Below are 21,132 nucleotides of genomic sequence, written 5' to 3' on the forward strand. Positions count from 1 at the left end.
GATTCCTGGGTTGTTTCCCTTGAGATCTGTAGTTTGCGGGTGGCCTGAGCCCAGAAATCCTTGGTGGTACAAACTCTGGGATTTCGATCAAACCGGCCAGAGCTCCAGAAGTTCTGATGTTATGCACAGTTACTGCTGGCTTTGCCTCGCATTGTATTTCCGCTTTTGGTGTTGGTGGGGAACAACGTATGTACCCCAGAGCCCATTCAAACCCCGAAAGCTGCATCTGTGTGTAACAGGGAGTGCCATGGGGGCAGGGGCTGTGGAGTTTTGTCACTCCCACTCCAGGCACAGTGAGTGGGCCACTGGGCCTCCCAGGGTCTCTGTCCCCAAGGTGTGCTGAACAGCCCTCACCAGCCCATTTCTGTACCATGTGTGCCTCCTAGGCGGGGCCACCCCACGGCTCCCCATGTTGCCAGAACAGGGGGCCATTCACCACGGGCACACGCCAAGCCAGGCTCCTCCAGCTTGGCATCCAGGCCAGATGCTCACCCCATGGTCTGGCCTTGGACATAAGCTCTTCTGTGTCTGGGAGTGAAGGGACATCTGTCTCCCTTTCTCCCAAGCCCCAGCGTCCAGCCCTCCGCCTGCCAAGGAGGCCTTGGAGGCAGCCAAATGAATGGATTCATTCAACAATATAAACTGAGCACCTACTGTGTGCCAGGCCATGGGCAGGACCCTGCCTGAACGGCAATCTGGTGTGGGAGGGGGATGCACGATTAAAGGTTCAACCACACGGGAGACACGGCCTAAGCGGTGCAGGCACGTGGTCTGTTAGGAAAGCTTCCAGAGGAAGGGTGAGGAACTGGCCAGGATAAGGGACTTGGAGACCAGGAACAGGCAATGCACGTGCAAAGGCCCTGTGGCAGGAAGGGGCCGGTCGGGGACAGATTGGCGAGGTGGACCACAAAGTGCGCGTACCAGGATTAGGAGGCACTGGCCACGTCGGGCCTCTCACTGCCAGACCCCGGGGACCAGAAGAAACGACCAGAGACGGAGCCAGGTCGAGGCAGCCTTTGTTCTGGGCGCCATCCACGCGCACTCCCCCAACCACGCCCCTCGGAGGCCGTCCCGGAAGCCCCGCCCCTTCCAGCCGCGCGCACACACACGCGCGCGCGCGCGCGCGCGCCTGGTTAATCCCGGCCGCGCGCGCCAGAGACACGCCCCGCCCACTTCCTGCCCGGGATACCCCGCCTCTCCGCAGCGTGTCGGCCAATCAGGGGCGGCGGCCAGGCGGGGGCGGGGCCCGTGCGAACACAAAAGGCCAGAAACCCACACAGTCTCCGGCGCTGTAACCATGACTACCGGCGCCCTCGCACCGCCCCGGACGCAGCCGGGGACGCGCCCGCGGGCCGGGGGTGGGGGCCGGTGGGGGGGTCTCGCCCGCGGTGCGCTCGGCCTCCCGCCCTCGTCCACCGAGAAATAGGGTCACATTTTGCCCAGGGCTGAATTCGCTCCTTAATTCAACATTTACTGAAAGCCTGCTGTGTCCAGAGGCTAGAGATCCGCCACCGAACAGGTCAGACTCCAAACAAAATCCTGCCCTCGGGTGGCTTATACCGGGAGGCAGGGTGCGGAAGGGACGCAACCAACGAGCATAAACGTAAGCAAATTACAGGGCGAGGTGACTAAGCGCCGCTTCGGGGAAAACACAGATTGGAGTGAGCAGAATGGGAAATGTCAGGGTCCGCAGCCTTACACGGGGTGATCTGGCGGCCTCCTCAAGAGGTGACACCGAGGGAAGGCTAAAGGGAGAGGAATCAGCTGTGTGGCGTTGGAGCCAGAGGAAGAGCCAGTGCGACGGGGCGGGGAGCAAGGCGGCCCCGCGTGTGTAGCTGAGAACAGGGAGCAGAGGCGACCAGGCCTGAGAGGTGACAGCACAGGACCTCGGCAGGTCCCCCTCTTCTTCCTTTCCTGCTGTCCTTCCTCCTTCCTCTTCTCTTCCCAGGTCTTCTCTCCTCCACAACTAGAACTAGACTACTCCCTCAGCTCAGATGGGAAGGACCTGGGTTACTGGTCTGGGCAGCAGACCAGGCTCTGGGGCTGAGGCAGAGCCAGGAGCCAGGCTCTGCCAGCCTCTGCTAAGCTGTTCCCTGTGCCTGGCACGCCCTTCCCACCTGTCAACGTGTCAAGTGTCACCTCCTCCCGGAAGCCAGGCTTGGTGAGGCACCACTCCTGGAACTACCCTCCATCCAGACGCTATCACAGCACTGACCATTACCCTCCTGCAGCTTTCCCTCCGGGGGCATCTGTCCTTCCTCTGCGTGGGTGACAGGCAGGGGCCAGCTGCCAAGGGGCAGAAAGGCCAGCAGGAGAGCACTTGTCAATCACAGGGGACGGGGAAGACAGAACCTGAAGTCGATGGCCAGTGGTTAGTGGGCACGCGTGAGCCTACCAACCACTAACTACTGCCCCCGGTGCGGGAGGGTGAGTCCTGCCTTAGCCTCCGTGCACAGGAGCCCCGCAGGGGCCCAGAGCTGGTGACTTAGGAACAAACAGAAGCCGTCCAACAAACATGGACAGCTAAAATGATGGAGAGACATACCCCGCCCCCAGGCGAGAACAAACCCTCATAAGACGAGGAAAAGGGGGAGCCAGCCCCTGCGGCTCTGCACACTGGCCGCCTCCTTAAATGCCCACGCATTTGGTGTGTTGAGACAGGGTGAGAGTGTCAGCAGGACACTCTGGACAGGTGGTCTTTAGGAAGCAGGGCAGGGCAGCACTTGACAACACGGGTCCTCGGGCCGGCTCTGGCCGGAACATGTCATCTGAGCCTCAGTCTCCTCGTGTGCAAAAGGGGCTGAGAGTAATCCCCGTCTTACGGGGCCGCAATGAAAACTACATTGATGAAGTTGACAAAACCCACGTCCTCTCCCTGGAGCCGCAGCTGGACTGTATCTCCCAGCCTCTCCTGCAACTGGGGACAGTCACATAACTGAGTTCCAGCCAGTGGCATGTGAGGGCAGGTGAGGTGCCCCGCCCAGGCATGGGGACCAAGCCCAGGCCGCAAGGGAAGGCAGGGCCTCGACACAGGAGAAACAACCCATCGGCCAGAAACTCTTGCTGCCCTCATGTGTGAAGAATGAACTTCTGGAAACGTTAGCGTTTGTCTGTTACTGCAACCAGCCTTACCCTAACTAGCTCAGGGATCCACTTACCCATTTCCTCGTTTACCACTTCAATAAATACTCATGAGGGGCTCTGGGGATGCCCTCCTGGAGCTTAGGTGTCAACAAAGGCCATCCTCAGTAAGTGCTCAGGGCAGGGGACTGGGGCAGAAAGGCCTCCCTGAGATGGGGTCTCAAAGAGAGGGCAGAGAAGGGGAGAGGCCGCAGGGGTGGAGGTCCTTCGGCCTGAGGGAACACGGTCCACTCCTGGAACCCAGAGGTGGAAAGATGCAGCCGAAGTGGCCCGACTTCATCACCTCCCCGTTCTGAGCCTCCGTTTTCTCTTTGAAACGAAGGCGACACTAATAACACTGCCTCTCGGGGCATCTCTGGATCGCAGGGGAGAGAACGCCACTTGCGACGCTCCTGGATGCCCTTTCATCCCGACATCACCCAGAGTGGGAGCCAAGGCCTCTGCCGGCCGCCTGTGCGGTGCAGGTGGGGGACGTCGGTTCAGGAGGTGAGCAGGGCTGGGCAGGGAGGGCTGGCGGCTGCTCTTCAGGCTCGTGCACGCAGGCTGCACATCAAGGATTGTCTCCAGCCGGGAGAGCTATTAGGCAGCAGCGGAAGAGAGCTGCTGGCTCTCTGGGGAGGCGGCTGTGGGGGGGGGGGGGGTGGGCTGAGCGGGAACTCTCTGCTGACAGGCAGATGCTGTCTGCTATTCAGTCTCCTCTGGACAGGGAAACGGGCAGCGGAGGATCTGGGGGCAGGTCTGGGAGGTCCCTGGGGGCTGATGCGTTGAGCACTTCGCTGATGCCCCATGCCAGCCTGGCTGCTGTCTCCTGAGATAAGGAGCAGAAAAAGACACAGCAGATCTGGGAGGCGTGCCGGGCACCGGGCAAGCAGGAGGTTGCTGGCCAGGGGAGGTCCGACCAGGAGCTGGAGCCCCCAGGGACTTGCAGTGGGACCACGTCACTCCCGCCCTCATATACCTGCCTCGGCTCCCCAGCTGTCTGCTGAGAGCATCAAGGCTCCTCCAGACCCCAGCACACCTCTGCACCACAGCTGCTCCCACTGCCATGCTTCTGCATCCACTGTTTCTTCCGCCAGGCGTGCCAGACTCACCTCCCATCCCCTTACATCTTTTCTATCATCTTTTTAAGAACCCCTTGGAGTTCTAAACCTGGCTGAGTGAGGTGGCCAAGCAACTTCCCCTCCAAGCCGTAGCTTACTCATTGAGAACATGTGGAAGCTATTTCTTACCTCACAGGATTGTTGGTGCAAATTAAACACGACAGCGTCTGTGAAAAGCACCTGATGGCAAACAGCACGAAGTAGTTATTTAAAAAGTAGCCCCCCCCACCTCAAAAAACACCAACCAACTTCTTGCAGCAGCACCTCCTCCGGGAAGCCTTCCCTGACCACACCCCCTGGTCTGGCTTAAGTGCCTTCTTGTTGGTCCCTCCCTCCCTGGGCAACCCCTGGCACGGCACCACACAGGGCAGCAATGACTGTGACTTTCCTGGTGGGTGCCAGGCCCCACAGTCAGTGTCAGACAAAGAAGTTGCAAGAAGGGGTGAATGGCACAGGCCCAACCTCAGCCTCCTCCTCTGTCTGGCCCCTGGTAGGTGAGAGGACAGGCATCTCAGATGCCCCTGGACCCCAGGATTCTCGGCCTCCGTGCTCGGGACCAGCTTGCCAGGCTGCTGTCCATCTCTGCTCGGAGCAGTCCTGACCTCGGCCCAGGCCCCCACTCTCCTCCCCAGGCAGCCGCTGATGGCAGCTCCCAGAGATGGGGATGGGCCCACTCCGCTCCCTCATCCTCTGCCATGCTGCAGGTCAGCCGGTGGCCAAGTGGCCAGCCTGAGCTCAGGGCTGGCTGGAGAAGGGGTGATGAAACATCCCGGGTGGCCCCAGGAGCTTAGGGAAGCAACGGGTGGGGGTCCCCGAGCTGTCTCCATTTCTTCTAGGAAGCTCAGGGGTACTACGCATTTATCCCAGACGAGGCCACGCTGACACAAATCCAGCAGGGCCCTGCTCTGGGCCAGAAGCTGTCAGCTCACAGCCCCGCTGGCTATCTCCCCCCACCCAAAGCTCGGGGAGGCAGTTATGGATGTCTTTGATTAATAAGAAATGGGGGCAATGAATTAATCATTATGTAATAAATGCAGCTTGTTTGGCAGCCATATCTTTCAAAAACACGGCTCCTGTGTGTGAGAAATAGCGGAGGGGGGTCCCTCAGTAAACACATATGGCACTCCAGGGGAGGCTACCATGTTTGCCCCAGGAGCCCCTGTACCTGGGGGTCGGCAGTGACAGCCTCGGGCATCTTCTGGCGGGGGGTGGGGGGGGCGTGACGCGGGAGCACCTGGCCAGGAGTCCCTGGAGAGACAGAACAGGCGGTAGGGGGGCGGGGGGAGTAGGGCAGAGAACAGGGGCTCTGGGCTCAGCCCAGGTCCCTACCTCCCTGCCCAGTGCAGGGCGGGGCTCCCGGTCCTGGGGCTGCTGCCCGCTCTGCTCTGAAAGGAGAAGCAGGAACACATGTTTCCTTGGATCAGAAAATAACGTCGGCTCCCAGATGGGCCATGGGCCGCGTCCGCTCCCTTTCCCGCTTTGTGCCAAGGTCTGTCTTTCTGGGGAGCAGCAGAGGGTGGCGGGCGGGGGCAGGGGCACCAGCGGGGCACCTGGCGCTCGGTCATCGCCTACTGCTGTCTGCCGCGAGATGTGACAGGTGCTGGCAGGGGGCATCCCGCCCAGGATGGGGGCCGGGCAGTGGGGCCTGGGATGGAGGCCAGACCTCCACGCCCCCCCCCGCCCCCGGCCACCCGCCTGCCGGCCCACAGCTGTACTGGAGGTCGGCTCCCACCCACAGGGGACCGGAGCTTGGCCCACTCGGGCCGTCGTGGCTCCTGTCGCTCAGAACAGAGCAGGGCCCGAGGCCACCCGCCTGTCCTCCCAGGGGCTGCTCGCAGAGGGCCTGACCCGGCAGAACCGCGGGGACCCAGGGGCCACGGGTCCCAAACTGGATCCAGGTCCAGGTGCCCTCCGTGCTTCCTCCCCTCTGCACTTCTGAAGTCTGTACGTGCCCGAGGGGACCCGTGGGCCCTTCCTGAGCCCCACAATGCCCCGACCTGTCTCCCAGCAGGCCCTTCCCCGTGACGCCTCCCCAGCACCTACAGGCGGCGCCCTTCCGGCCCCAGCCAGTCTCCCCAGCAGGATGAGGGTTCCCTGCACAGTAGGTGCTCAATGAAGGGGTGTGTGCAACGGCCCCAGGGTCTCCCCCAGCCAAGCTGGTTCAGTGAGAAGGAGGGGCGGGTGCGGGCAGCACGTGGGACCCCACAGTGGGCGTGTCCAAATGCCACCCTCTGCGCGGTCACTCACGTGGGCGAGCCATCTCTTAGGCCCCGTGTGCCCAGAACTGTGCAGGGGACACGGGTAACTGGTCCCACCGCCCGTTCCCATTCGTATGTCCCCTCCCCGCCCCAAGCCCGCTGGCTGCCCTGCTGCCCAGCCAGGGCACTCCTGAGCGGACGGGGCCCTGGCTGGCATCAGCGGCACCTGAGGGCCACCCCGGGAACTGTGGTTCAGGCAGGCCAAGGTCAGGGACGGTGTGCTGACCAGACGCCCGACCAGACGAGCCCCAGGCTGCTCCCAAGTGTGCCAGCCGACGAGCAGCAGCCTGGCGCCCCGAGCGGCATGCGGGGCGGCCCCAGAGAGAATGCCGAGTGTGAGATGTGCCGCCCACCTGCCCTAGCACTGCCGGTACCATAACCCAGGCCGGTGGTGCCTGGGCGCCGACGGTGATGAACTGCAAGGGGTGGGGGGCAGCTGCGCCCCTGGACGCTGCTCAGGGGCCTCCCCGTCGGCCGGGGGCCCGGCACACAGAAGAGACACGAGAAATGTCTCGGGCATGGAAGTGAGTACAGATTCCTTCCAAATCGCAAAGGCTACCGTTTATCGAGCGTTCTGCCTATATGACCTTGTTTAAAACCCAGACTGGGAGAATTCCCTGGCAGTCCCATGGTTAGGACTCTGCACTTTCATTGCTGAGAACCCGGGTTCAATCCCTGGTTGGGGAACTAAGATCCCACAAGCTGAGCAGCGAGGCCAATAATAATAATAATAAATAATAAAACTGGGACTGGAATGAAGGAATTTGTAACAGCAGAAAAGCCGTTCACGTGGTAGGCAGGGGACACTGCAGGGGCACGCGGGGCTGCAGAGCACTGCGTGCGGAAGGGTCCCATGGAGTATAACCCCAGAGGCATGAGAAACGCACAGAATTCCCGGCGACGGGATGCGACCCGGGGTCAGCGGGTGGGGGGTGGCAGCGGCTTGGGCCTGGAGCTCTGGGAACATGAACTTATGAGTTCACACGCTTCTGTTTTGTCTTTTTTTTTTTTCAAACAATGAATGCATGTTATTTTTTTAAAGGATATGACTTTTGGCAAAGTTGCCAGTGAATCGGTGCCCGGGGTGGGGGGTTGTGGGCCTGGCAGGCCCTCCAGGGTAGGCGACTTCAGACTGGGGAACACGTGTGCGCACAGGCATTAATTCAGGAGGCAAAGACCTGCCCCTCCGAGCTGCCTGCCAGCTACCCCAGGCCTTGGCAGTAAGCAGCCATTCATTCATTCATTCACTGATTCATTCACAGATATTTATCACGTGTCTGCCGTGAGTCTCCGGGCCTCTGTGGTAGGCCTGGCGCTGTGGCCTGGGGCCGGGCTGGGGTGCACAGGCCCCTGCCTGCCTCCTGCCGTGTGCCCCCTGCATCCCCGCCCCTTGGCCCCTGTACGGCGTCACCTGCGGCCACGGGAGCCCAGCCCCCACCCCCCCCACCCCCAAGCCGGCAGGCGCCCAAGATGGAACTTCGGTCTCTGGGAGAGACACGGGCATGAGCTGGTTACTGCCTTTTCAGCAAACATAATTCCTTTTTATTAGAAAATTAAAGGCTGGGGCCAGCTTGCCAAAAGCCAGAAGAGCTGAAACGTGCTTTCCTAAGATATGCAGCATCTAATGAAACAGATTTGCTTGTCTGCCTCCTTTCCCACCATCACCTCCCCTGGGCCCACCCTCCCTCCAGTCCCACCCCTTCCATGGCTTGGCCTGGGCCCCGCAGGTCCAGCACCTGGGCACGGGGTGGGGGGCTCGCCTCTGGCCCCTGGCACAGGGCAGGAGCCCCACTCCCCAGGTGCCAGCCTTTTGAGAATCATCTCAGGGATTCTCTTGCTTTCCTGAGATGCAAAGGCGCCCGTGGCCTCCGCGAAGCTGAGGGTGTCTGGAGGGAAAGGCAGGAACAATAAAGGACTGGGCTCCTGAGAGAGGAGCTCGTCCATCTGGAGACCCAGGAGTGGCAGCTCCAGACAGCAGGAGGAAGCCAGGGCAGAGGCGAGGCGAGGCGAGGACTGCCCCTCGCGGCCACGCGAAAAGCCGCCAGGGGGCTCTCTCTTTCTGAAAAGCCCTGATTCTTCCCTTCTGCCGCAGAACTCTCATTAATGGGGCAATGGGGGCCGGGGGTGGTCCTCCCGCACAGGAAGGTGGCCGCGCCGCCCCACGAGTCTGTAGAGCTGGGAACTAGGGAACTCCGGGATCGGGTTTTTCTTCCACTCATCTCCCTTCCTCTTTCCTTTTCTTTTTTCTCTGCCGGTCAGAGGTTACCTCCCTGGTTTACAGGGAACCTCAGAGCTGGGTGGAGAAAGCTGGGAGTGACGTGTGTGTGAGCGCGTGTGCGTGCGCATGTGAGAGCTCGCGCACGCGCGTGTGCGCCTGTGTGTGTGTGTGTGAGCGCGCGTGTGTGCGCAGGCGTGTGCGCTGAATGCAAAAATGGTGACCACACTCTTGGGGTGCCAACGGGGGTGGGAGTAGGGGGCAGGGTGTCTGTCTCAGGTACGTCTGCCCCCGGCCCCCTCCCCACACGTCCCCACCCCTCCCCACTCTGCTCCCTGTTCAAGGGCAAATCCGTCCCCTCACTCCCTCCTTGAGTAACAAAAGGCAGATGGAGTCCCCTTCCACCTGCTCTGACTGAAGCCTCTGCTGTGGCATGTCTAGCAAAACCGCTTTGTTCTGGGGAAAACCAAGACGGAGGTCTGTCCCAGGGCCCGCCAGGGTGGGGGTCAGAAAGGAACACGAAAAGCAGCAGCAGCGTCCCACAGGTCCGCGCCGCCTGGACCTCTTGCCTGAGACGCGTGGTCCAGGGAAGCACCACTAAAAGGGCTCTTGTCAGCAGAGTCCGGTCGGATCCCAGCCTAGTGACCACATTTGCCCCGTGGCCTGGGGCAAATTCTTTCGCTCTCCGCGCCTGGCTTGCTGGCCTTTCATGACAACCATAGGAAGTCCCTGGCACAGTGTCAGGTCTCTCCCCCGACCTGGCCAGCTCTTGGGCTGATGGGAGGAGTCACTTTCCCATGGGGCGGGGAGGGAGTGTGGAAAGAAACAGGAGTGACAGTGACACCAGTTCCCCTGGGGAGGGGTGGCTGTGCGGGGTCCAGAGCCTCTGGGAGGTTTCAGAGGAAGAGGGCATGTCCCTGACCCTGGTACCCAGGGTTTCTCTGGGTGGAGGAGGCGCTGGGATCCCTGGCCAGGGTCCTCCCAAAAGGAGGCCATGGCAGCAGCTAGGGGCAGGCAGGGGCCGTGGCCCAGGTGCCAAAGATCTGCATTCCGTGTGTGCACCACTCCCCGCAACGTCGAGGTCCCAAGGCTCCAGGAGGGCACCAAGCCTGAGGCTGCAGCATGGGGCCTGGCCCGCGTAGATGAGCAACCCCCATGTGCTCTGGAGCACTGATGCCTGGACCCCGGGCCACGTGCTTAGAAGGGGATTCAGCCTGGCCTCTGAATCCCTGCGGGGGGGCGGGGGGGGAGGCTGCAGCATCAGGAGGCTCCCTTCCCCCTTGGCGGTGAGGTGAGTCAGCCCGCCAGCTCGGGGGAGGCGCTGCTTCTGGGCCCAAGGTGAGGAGGTCAGCCCAGCAGCAGACCGGCTGGCTGGGCTGGCGCCTGGGACCCAGCCCACAGGCAGCCTCTGGGGCTCCAGGCCCCCGACCCGAGGGAGGATGGGGCCCAGCTCAGGGCAGGTGGTGGCTTAAGCCTCAAAATCCCCAAGCAAGGGGAGGCCAGTGGGGGGCGGCTGGAGGTCAGGGGAGGGGGCAGGCGCAGGACGGTCTGGGGCTGAGAGAGGGCAGCGCGCCCGCCCAGCTCTGCAGGTGGAGGGGCCCCAGGCCCGGCCCCCTGCTGCCTGGTTCTGTCTGCACCCGCATCCCCGCCCCGAAAACACCCCCGTCTTTGCTTCCCCGGCGCCCAGGGCTGGCCTGTCCTTTCCCGTCCATCTCTGGCCCCTCACCCTTGGAGGGCAGCCATAGCCCACCCACCCGCCTCCAAAGGTGGGCTGTGCGCTCCTAGAGCCGGGGCTCCAGTGAGCCTTGCCGCGCGCAGTTCTCATCGTAATGGTTTTCCAGGGTGCGTAGAGGACACAGCGCCCTCCGCCCTCGCCCCGGACGGCCCCACCGTCCCTTGTCGTAGCCTGCGCCCCGGGTGCAGGGCCCCCCACACAGGCGTTTCTGGGTGCCAGGAAAACACCCCTAGCACCAAGCCGGCACGCTAACAGCCCAACCTGAGAACACCCACAAACCCCACTTCCCAGATGGGGAAGACTGAGACCCCCAGGGGCCCCCTGCATCCCCGAACCTCAGAGCCGCTCCCCGCCCCCAGCCTGAGGAGGCCTGCTGGAGCCCACCCTTCTCCCCATTTCCTGCTGCCCCTGGGGTCCTCTGTCCCCTTCAGCAGACAGGCCCCCCCGGCCCCATGGGGCGGCAGGGACCACCCAGGCAGAGAGAGCGGGAGAGTGAGCGAATGTGTGTGTGTGCGGTGACCCAGCCCACCGGACGCTCCGCCCAGCTGACCGCAGCTGGGAAAACAGGCTCCCAGCCCCCGCTGCCCGCCCCGCCCCCCTGCCCAGCCCCAGCCCCAGCCCACCCGGCCAGAGCCTCACCGGGCCCTGAACCAGGAACTGGGCCCACGGCCGTGGTCGCCTCGGCCTGAACCAGAGCCCCTGGCCGCCCCCCTGGTATCCTGGCTGAGAAGCCCCCAACACAGGCTGCCCCGGATCCACACCTGCTTCAGGCCAGCCCCCCTCCAGCTCTCGACCTTTCCCCAAACCGTGAGGGGTGAAGGGTCCGTCCCTTAACTGCAGTGTCCCCACAATTGCCCGAGACCCCCATCTCCCTGAACCGCAGCCCTCCACCCCATGCCCGCCGCCAGCATGCGGGGCGTGGGGCACCCCCTTAGCTCCCTTCTTCCGGGGTGGGGGGGCTCCCTGCCCTCTCCCACCCCACCAGGTGCGGGGTCTCTGCCGGCCCCGTGCTCCCGAGGCAGGATCACTGAGGCTGAAATTTCAATTAAGGACGAGAAATAATTACTCCGGGGCTCCAGGCCAGCTCAAATGGTGACAGTCCTCAAAATTTGCTTCCCTGGAGTGGGGGGGAGGTGGCCCGGGACCCCGAGGTCAGCCTGGGCCCGAGCAGGCACCTGGCCTTCCCCCACTTTTGGCCTTGAACCCCGCAACCCTTCTGCTGAACCGAGACCAACCTCAGGGCTGCTCAAAAGTAGGGGGTGCTGGGGGGCTCGAGAGGGTGGGAGCTCCTGTCAGGGGGGCTGGGGAGTGAGCCTCCGATGGCTCCGGGGAGCTGCATCAAGGGAAATTAACCATTCAGCCTCTGCCTGTTCCTGCAGTGAGCCCCAAGGCGGCCAGGGTCCCACAGGCAGGGGCTGGGGACCCCAGGAGCAGGACCAGAAGGCTCCGGCCTCCCTCGGGGAGGGGTGGGCCTAGGCAGGAACCGCCCCTCCAGGCCTTGGGCCCACCCCACAAAGCAAGGGTCGCAGGTGGGGCTGTTCCTGGGCCCCCAAGGCCATCCCCCATCTACGCCTCAAGAAGCATTCACAGCCAGCCTTAACTACGCCACCCTCATCTCCAGAAAACTCCCTCTCCAGACACGTCCCCGCTCTGAGAATGACCCATTTCCTCTCCAGAAACCCTCTGTTTAATCCAGAATGTTCCATCTCCAGAAATGTTCCATCTTATTTCCAGAAATATCCTTTCTCATCTTCAAATATAGCCCATCTCCAGAAATGCCAGCGCTCTCTAAAAAGGCTCCATCTTAGCTCCAAAAATGCTCCATTTCCAGAAATATCACACCCCGTCTCCAGAGATGTTTCATTTCAGCTTCCAAAATACCTCAAATCCAGAAGTGCCCTATTTTATGTCCAGAAATACTCCAGCATCATCTTCAAAAACATTCCACATTTCCAGAAGTACCATAGTTTGTCTCTAGAAATAGTCCATTTCCAGAGATGTTTCGCCTCTAACAATGTTTGGAATCCAGAAAGGCCTCATCTTCACCCCAGAAAATGCCCTCTAGTTCCCAAAATGCCCCCATTTCACCTTCCATCTTCATGCCCCTCCTCCAGAAAAACTTTGCATCGTCTCTAGAAACGTCCTCATCCTCTCTCCAGAAACGCCATGTCTCATTTCTAAAAACACTCCATTGCTGGAAATATTCCGTCTGCATCTGGAAACGCTCACGGTGTGTCCACAAGGGTCTCCCCCTCTGGCCCAGATGCTGCAGAAACTCAGGAACCCACTTCCTTCAGGATCTCCCGGGGATCTCTCGGCCACCTGCAGGGCCTGCTCATATCCCAGGAGCAAGGATAAAGTAAGAGGTGGGCTGGCAGGTGTCGAGGTCCCTGGAAGCGGGGAGCACGGACCCTCTCAGGTCTGACCCGGGGGCAGGGGCAGTGAGGGGCCCGGGTGGGAAGGTCTGGCCCAGGAAGGGTGGGCGGGGCCTTGGCACCCCCCCACCACCACAAACGCGTCCACTGGCCCCGGTGCCCGCACTCACAGCCCCCCCTCCCACCCCTCAGAATCACACACGCGTGCAGCCCCACCCGGGCAAGCGCACAGAACACACGTTCCCCACCCTCCTCCACGCTCCCCGCCTCTCTGGGCAGGTCTGGGGACCCCGAAGGGCAGAAGGCCGCTGCTGGGGCCCTCCAACCAGACAGGGCGGCCTCAGTAACTGCTATGTGTCATCGGGGGAAATTCACGGCCCGGGACTCTGGGCTCAGAAGGGAGATGAGGGTGTGCATTCCTGACCTGCTCGCACACCTACTAGGATGGCTGCTTCCGGGCCACGGGAAATGACAGCAAGTTCCTCTCTGGGTGGAACTGAAACTCCACGAAGTCACCTCTGCCCACATGGCCCGGCACTGCTGTCTGGAGTTGCGAAGCCTGTGTCCCACCGAGACTTCACAAGGAGATGCCCCCCCTCCCTGTCCCCAGACAGCGTGGAGAGGTAAGGGGTCAGCTGTTCTGCAGGAAGGGGCCTGGAGACATCTGGGTGGAGGGCGGGCGTGCCGGCAGGTGCACGCGTGTGTCCTCACGTGCAGATACACAGGCAGGCATGCAGTACACCTCCAGGCCCTGGACCCGCAGCCGGGAAGGGAGGAGGTGGTCCCTCAGACCTCGGGGCGGCCGTTCTTAGAGCCTCCAGGTGGGCAGGAGGTGAAGGGGGCCCGATCCACGGTCTCCGCTCCTGCGGGCATCGGTTAGCTCTGGTCTGCTCCCACGGGAGGATAATTACCATTTATTAGGCCTCCCGATTTAGACTCAGCTTCAATTAACTGGAACCTCCCGAGCCCCCTTTTCTGATCCTTTGGGGCCAAGGGCAGACACGACACACCTTCGAGGTGCCCTTCAATTTCCCTCGGCGTAGGCCCCTTTGTCTGCCACCACACTGGCCAGCTCCTGCCCAGAAAGGGGGCTTCCACATCTGTCCCCCTCAATCTCTCTCGTCCCAGAGAGTCATCCTCTCTCCATGGAGACCTCCCGCTCTGGGAATTCACGTCCCCACTCAAAGAACGGGAGAGAGAAAAGCCGAATCTGAATGGACCGTGGTCTGCGGGGCCAGGACGGAGAGCAGGGGGGGAGGTCTCGCGTGGGACGGCGGGTGGGGTGTCCCCCGGGCTCTCAGCTCCGGGGCCGCAGACTTTCTGGAGGCATCTGCATTGGTATTCTCCGTCCCTCATAGCCCAAATTACACCGACTCTCCCGGGACCCTTTCATTGCACGTTGTCGCTTCAGCAAAAGGTTGTGTGCGAGAACATCAAAATCCTTCCCACATATTAACCAAAAGAGCGTTTTTTTAAATGCACAGGGAAAACGCGGCCAATTTTACAGTATCTGAGATGAGAACGGGTGTTGGACTGGGTGGCACCCGGCAGTCCCTCACCTCTCTGCACCCTCTTCCCTCGATCAGAGAGGCCGGGACGGTGGATGTGAGGCTGGACCCAGCAGTCGCAGTCACGGTCACATGTGGAACCAGCAGAGCCCGGCTGGGGGCAGTGTCCAGGTGCTGCCCAGCAGGCGTGAGGGCAGGAGAGCTCGGCAATGCTCCCCAGGCACCCCGGGCCCCTTCCCACACCTCTTCTCTTCTCCACGCAGCCCCCTCCTTCCTTTTATTTTATTTACTTTGGGCTGGAGAATTTCTTCAAGACCCAGTTTGAATCGGTTCCTCAGTTGTGACGTTTTACAGATGAGCGTCAAAGACGTAATCTGCCCAAGATCAGCAAAGGCTGGGGTGCCGAAAGCTGGGGTGCCGGGATGGGAACTCAGGCGTAAGCTGGGGCATGGGGGGGAGACTAGACTGAGCAGGGACTGCAGAGGCCCAGGTGGTGGGCAGCCTGATCCCGGCTCTGCCTGCAGTGCTAGGACCTGCCAGTTGTAAGAGAAGCAAAAAGTGGGAATTTTATGTGAAATCTGCTATTTCTTAAACCCTGTGTGGGCCACACAGCGCCCATCCGAAGGCATCATCAGTGGACAACCTCTGGCCTGAGGTCTCCCGCCCAGTCTCTGGCCCCTCCTGGGAGGGTGGTCTGCTCAGACAAGGGAGCCAAGGGCAGACACGACAGAAGTTTCTCCCCCGAGTGAAGTGGGGGAGTGGGAGAGGGCAGGACTGCAGAAAGTGTTTTAATTCTCTAGGTGATGGCTCGGGTGCTCTTCTGTCAGACGGAGGTGATGGCCGAAGCCCCCAGTGCGAGAGGCTCAGAGGGACCCGTAGGATGGGGCGGGGAAGGAGGAGGAAGTCCCAGAGGTCAGCTCCCTTCACCGGCAGGGTCTCTGCCCTATCGGTCACCCCCGCTGCTCAGGCTACAAGAAACCCCAAGATAACTGGAGCCCCGGGCAGGTGCGGAGACACCTGGGAGGGGCCGCCCCTGCCTCGTGTCACAGCAGGTGATGCCCTGCGTGGCCGGCCTCCTCCAGTCACCGCAATGCGAGCCGCGATGCCAGCTCCCCTTGCCCCCTCCCCAGACAGAGGGATGGTGTGGGAAGGCCTGCCCTGCCTGGGACGCCGCCCGCCCTGGGTCGCCCCAGCTGAGCGTCTTACTGTCCCCGAGGACCTTGACCCACAGGTGCCTGACTCCTCCAAGCCTCAGTTTTTCCATCTGTAAAATGGGGACAACAGGAGACTTTCCTTCACAGGGGGTCTGAAGACAGGAAATAAGTGCTGAGGGGCCCAGCAGCAGGAGGTCTTGCAGAGAGGATGCTCTGAACAGTAGGACTCCAGGTACCAGTCCTCTGCCCCCTGCCATCCCCACTGCCCCCGCTCCTGCCCCATCCCTACCGCCCCTCCTCCTGCCCTCCCTGGGTGTCCTTCCTCTCCATGCTGAACTTCCTTCTGGGGAATTACAATCTGCTGGGCTTTAATTACTGGTCCCCGTGGCCCGCCATCTCTCTCCCCAGCCAAGATGTCATAATCCCTCTGGCTGGGGGCTGGGCTCAGTTGCAGGCCCCGCAGGCCCCTGCCTCGCCCTGGAGTGGCACCCCAGGTCTGAGTTCTGTCCAGTCCACGTGCCACCAATGACAATCAGAGGAGGCGGGCGTTCTCAGGGAGCAAACTCAGGCCCCGAAGGGTCACGCTGCCCCACCGGGTCCTCCCACTTCTCCCTCGTCAGCCCCAGTGCACCCACCTCCAAGCCGCAGCTCCAGCCACGCTCCCCGCCCAGAGCACCCTTCTTTTCCCACTGCCTTCACAGCAGTCATGGCCCAGACTCCATTCAGCCTCCACCCCTGCCTCTACCTCTCCTGCTCCCACCGTCTGACCTCCAGAGCCCTGCAGGTTCTCTCCCGCCTCCAGGCTTGCTGTAAGGTGTGCCCGTGCCCTTCTTCCTCTGGGAGGCCCACCCTGACTCCCCTGGGACAGGGACAGGGTGCTGTCGGCAAACATCTGAAGGAAATGAGCCTGACCTATGACCCCGGTGCCCATCAGATGCCCGCCCCGCCCGGCTGTGCACACAGGGGGACGGGGCAGGCTGGCGCTCAGGTGGGTCCCGGCAGCCCCGGGTGTGCCCTCTGCTCCCACAGCCTCACCTCCAAGACGGCGAACAGGGCTGGGGACAGTGCAGACATGCATGAGGCTGGTAGACTGAGGTTCAAGGCTGGACACAGAGGGTGGTTACAGTGACCCCTGAGGAACAGCCACTTAGCCAGGAGGCTGCAAATTGCGGCCTGGGGTCTCAATCTGGCCACAGGCGAGTTGCCGGATTAGGTGACAACGTACCCTAACCAGAAGATGTCACGTAAACACCTGAGTACCAGTTCCTAAGAAGGCGGGTAACGGCACCTGGGCCACATCCCCAAATGCCACCCAGCAGAGCTGAGCTGCTGCCCCCCACGAGGACCACGCGGCCCCCCTACCCTCGGTAGATATGCCTGCTGGCCATGTGGGTCCTGCAGGTTGGAGGGCCCTGCGCTGTGCAGACACGAGCTCATCCCGGGTCACTCCTGGGCCACACGCCTTTGTGTAAGCAGGATACTGTGGGAGGAGAGAGGAGGCCTCTCTGGCCCTGGGAAAGGCAAGAAGGCCAATACCGTGTGGGTCAAGGTGCTCCTGGAAGGTGGCACCCTGCAGGCCCGGGTGGGCAGGGTCTCTGCCTGCTTCAGTGCGAAGGGCTTTTCGTGGGAGAAGCCAACATCTGCCTGTCTCTCTCCCAGCGCTGCCCTTGGGAATGGACAGAGGACCTTTCTGGTCCCATCGACACCTCTAGTTCCTCATGACACCATTTCTGGCCCCAGAACCCTCCCCTGGGTCAAGCTCCCCCTAGGAATGTGGGATCTGGTCCAGCAGGTACATCCCCTCCCTTTTTCCAGACACTCTACCTTTGATAATGTAGTTTCAGGTGGGCCCAGTGAACTCCTTAGTCCCCTGGAGGCTCCTACCGAGACGACAGCCACCTCAACCCCAGAATGTCCCCCGGAAGCACCGAAGGAGTAACAGCGCATCTCCCTCCCAGAAGCCAGCAAACCCAGGGCCCCTGCCGTGGCAACGCACAGGTGCCCTGGTTGGACAGACGCGCAGGCAAACGCTTAACGAGCTTCTGTGCGTCCGGATGCAACGGGCCCTTGAACAAACTTGACCTGGTTTTCCTTACCTTCCCGACAGTCCAGTCAGGAAAAAGCTGTGCTCCCCACAGCACAAAGGGGCAACTGAGGCTGGAGGAAGCATGAAAGGCCCATGCTCGTGGCCGGTGCCGAGTGCGTGCAGTGCAAGGGGCAGGGCAGTGGGCCACCTTCTGGACAGTCGGGTCCCCACAAATGGGAGGTGAACCGGTTCGCCCGAGCGCCTCCCAGTTACAGACCGCGACAACACCTGATTCTGGGATGCAGGCTGAGGGTCTCCTGGCTTCTTGTTATTACGGCTACTTGTTCCATGACTGCAGGGCTTACAGGGCTGACTGGGGGCCAGACAACCAGGCCAGGCAGAGTGTGACCTGGCCCAGACTTCTCCAGAAAGGTCTTGGTGGCAATGGACCCAGGAGTGCAGTTCCTCGGTGGCCAGCGGTTCCTGGCCAGGCCCTGCCCAGGCTGGTGAACACAACACGATTGAGACCGGAGCTGCTCCGGGCTGGCGAGCCATCTGCTCCCCACGTGAGCGGGCACCATAGCCCTACACCCCATGCAGCTCGGACCTCAGAGCTGAACAAGCTCAGAAGTGCTGTGAGCGTGACAAGGCTTGCCCTTGCGCACCCCAGCTTCCCAGGGGTCCTGCAGAGGGAGGACCCCTCATCGTGGGAGTCTGGGCCTCGGGATCAGAGGACGGGGTCCCCAACCTCTGACTCCGTGGCCTCAAGCATGCCAATTCTCTATAAAACTGGAACCACAAACGCTGACTCGCAGGATGTGCGCAAACAGGCCCAGTGCCCTGCATATGAGTGGGCATCTATGGGGCCTGGTGGCTGCCACTCCGACACCCAGGCACACACCCAAGCACAAAGACACAGCACAGAAGTGCCCAAATGCCCACACTCGAGGGAGGGTGGCTCTTAACCTCGACCTCCCAGATGGAGCTGTTTGTACCTCAGAGAACACACCTGGGAGTGGGGCACCTTCAAAACTCAAAGGAGAAGCTCAAATCTACCGTGGACACGTACCCCCAACACCTCGCCACCTGCCCCCACCTCCAGGTCCGCTCCACTCTGGGGGCCGGGTCTCGAGTTGGCCCTGCCCTGCAGTGGAACCCCGCCCCATCCTACATCTCTGGCCGCAGCCCCATCCTCTCTCCGGCTGGGGGATGTGAGCAGAAATGGCTCAATCAGGATATAATCGTTTTTAATTAACGTGCAGATCATTTCACAGGCTGATCTCCTTGGAGACCAGAGGGAAGACGGTCTTTTAAGATTTTCTTTTGCCTCCCCCCACCTCCCCCTCCCAGTCGAAGGCCGCCCCCCTTCACCCCCCCAGCCGCAACCTTGAAAGCAGCACAAAAGCCTGGTGCCTAGATCCCTCTTGGGGCCATTAGGAGGAAAGTGTGTGCTCACACACAGATAAACACGCACGTGCCCAAGCTCCAGGGCGCGCTCTCCCCCTGGAAATGCGCGAATGGGATCAGAGACCCACAGACACGGTACACGTGGGGACACACACAGATTCACACACACACACACACACAGGTATGCACACACGCACACGTGCCCAAGAATGTACAAACGGCCCGAGGCACGCAGACATGGGCACACACACCCAGGCTGGCAGGCACGCCGACCCCCAAGAACACACAAACAGGATCAGACACACAGACATATGCACATGCAAGCACACGAGAAGGCGTCCAAGCCCAGAGACACCACAGAAAGGCCCAAATACCCACACTCGTGGGAGGGCTGCGCACAGGGGGGATAGAAGGCCCCTGTCCTGCAGTGGGGAGTTCGAGCCACAATCGCCTCGCCCCCGCATGCACCCCGGCCCTGACCTCGGACCTGAGGGGGCCCCACAGGGACCCACGAACAGAGAAGCCACCGCCCAGGTCTTGCCTCCCTGCCACCCACCTGGTCTGGGTCCTCCTGATCTCCAGAGCCCCCTGAACAGCTGTCCCACTCTGCCCTGAGCGAGCCCACCCCAAGGTCCAGCCTTTCCGGGCCATGCAGGTCTGGCCAGCCCCCGCCCGCACTGGGAGCCTTGCCCCCAGCCGCTCCTTTGGGTGCCCAATGAGGCTGGGGGCCGGGGGCGTCCTCTCTCCTTTTTTCACTTTAAACAGGTCCTTTCCTTCCCCATTTTCTGCCTCTACCCCCCTTCTAATCCCTTTTTCTCCGTGTGCCTTTGCTCCCAGCCTTCCCTCCCTGCCTCCTCCTTCTTCCCCTCCCTCTTTCCCCTTCCTCCCCAGGGGCCTCCTGGGGTCAAGCTGAGCCAGAGGGAGTGGGTGAGATGTCACTGGTCCTTCCCCACTGCCCCGCAGTGGCCGTCTGTGCCAATACCCACTCCCAGCCACTGAAAAGACCCCGAGCTAGGTCTCCAGATAGGTAAACGGAGGCCTGGGGGAAGGGGCATGACCCCTGGGGTCCCCTGACATCTGCAGTCCCACCGTCTCTCTGCACTTGCTTTGGGTCCTCGGCTTTTCCTCCTGGAAAATGGGATGGCAAGGAGGAAGGGGGAGCCGTGTGGAGGGGCCACAGGGAATCCACGGCGGGCCAGTGGCAGGCCGGTCCCTTGGGTGGCCCCAGGTGCCGTGGACATCGTGGCCACAGCCAGTGTGCATGACACACACGGTCTGGGCAGCCTGTCTGGTGCTCCAGCCGCCAACATGATAGGCCAGCCAGGTGCCTCTCCTCTCTTGTGGTCTCAGTGCCCCCATCTGCGAAATGGCTAAGGTCAGCCTAGAAGACCCCTCGGGGCTCTTCCCAGATGCGGAAACCAAAAGGCAGGTCAGTGGCCCATTCGCGGCCACTACGAGGCCCAGCGGCTGCTGTGTGGCCTTGGAATTCACTTCCCCTCTCTGGGCTCACGCTTCCTCCTGTGTCAAAGGAAGGAGGTCAGACAGGCGATTCACTGCCCAGGCTCTTTCGGCTCTGAGAGAAGGTTCTAGATAGTGGGGAGGAAGGAGAAGAGGGTTCCACTTATCAGGGAAAAAACGAGGAGCCCGTTTCTCCCGCTGCAGGTGGGAGCAGTGTCATTTTGAGGAAATCATTTTCAACGTCAAAAAAAGCTCTCCACACAAATAAATCCACTACCTCATTCATCGGGGCATCCAGAACGTGGAACAAAAGGGGAATATTAAGTGAACGGTGGCACATCCATCCAATTGGAAAAGCCTGAAGATGTTAGCTGCGCTGTTTATGAAGAGCTGGTTACAAAACAGGAAAAGGCTCCCGTTAGCGCCAACGAAGTGCAGGATATACGTCTGAACATAAAGAATGCCGACAAGTCTCTAAAAAACAAACCAACCGCCGAGTCAAGAAGACCGTGGAAAAAGACCACAAAATACTAAAATTGTCACAGCCCACCGAGGCTGTCTGTAACCTTTTTTATTTTTCTCTATTTTTCACATTTTTCTATTAGTCGTATTTTAAAATATATACATTGAAGATACCGTTTAAAAAAAAAACAAGGACTGAACGCCTCCAATTGAGAAACTTTCCCCTACCGTTCATTTATTCATTCATTCATGACTGATGCATTCACCCCTGTGTCCATCGGCCAAAGCCCACG

The 21,132-nt window shown here is 61.2% G+C and overlaps 1 protein-coding gene and 1 long non-coding RNA gene across 7 annotated transcripts in view; one reads left to right on the forward strand and one right to left on the reverse strand.

Moving 5' to 3' along the window:
* The window catches only part of RAI1 (retinoic acid induced 1), a 105,794-nt gene that overhangs the window by 47,392 nt on the left and 37,270 nt on the right, over nucleotides 1-21,132 (reverse strand). The gene's annotated exons all lie outside the window — the stretch shown is intronic.
* LOC117200305 (uncharacterized) lies at nucleotides 1,357-5,845 on the forward strand. 3 transcript variants are annotated; one of them, XR_007473493.1, is made up of 3 exons: nucleotides 1,357-1,519; nucleotides 3,508-3,627; nucleotides 3,834-5,845. It is a non-coding gene; the product is annotated as an uncharacterized LOC117200305 (long non-coding RNA). The 3 variants fall into 3 exon arrangements; XR_007473495.1 differs by having other exon boundaries at nucleotides 3,935-5,845; XR_007473494.1 differs by having other exon boundaries at nucleotides 4,117-5,845.

The sequence above is a fragment of the Orcinus orca genome, chromosome 19 (genome assembly GCF_937001465.1).
Source record: "Orcinus orca chromosome 19, mOrcOrc1.1, whole genome shotgun sequence".
Classification (NCBI taxonomy): Eukaryota; Metazoa; Chordata; class Mammalia; order Artiodactyla; family Delphinidae; genus Orcinus; species Orcinus orca.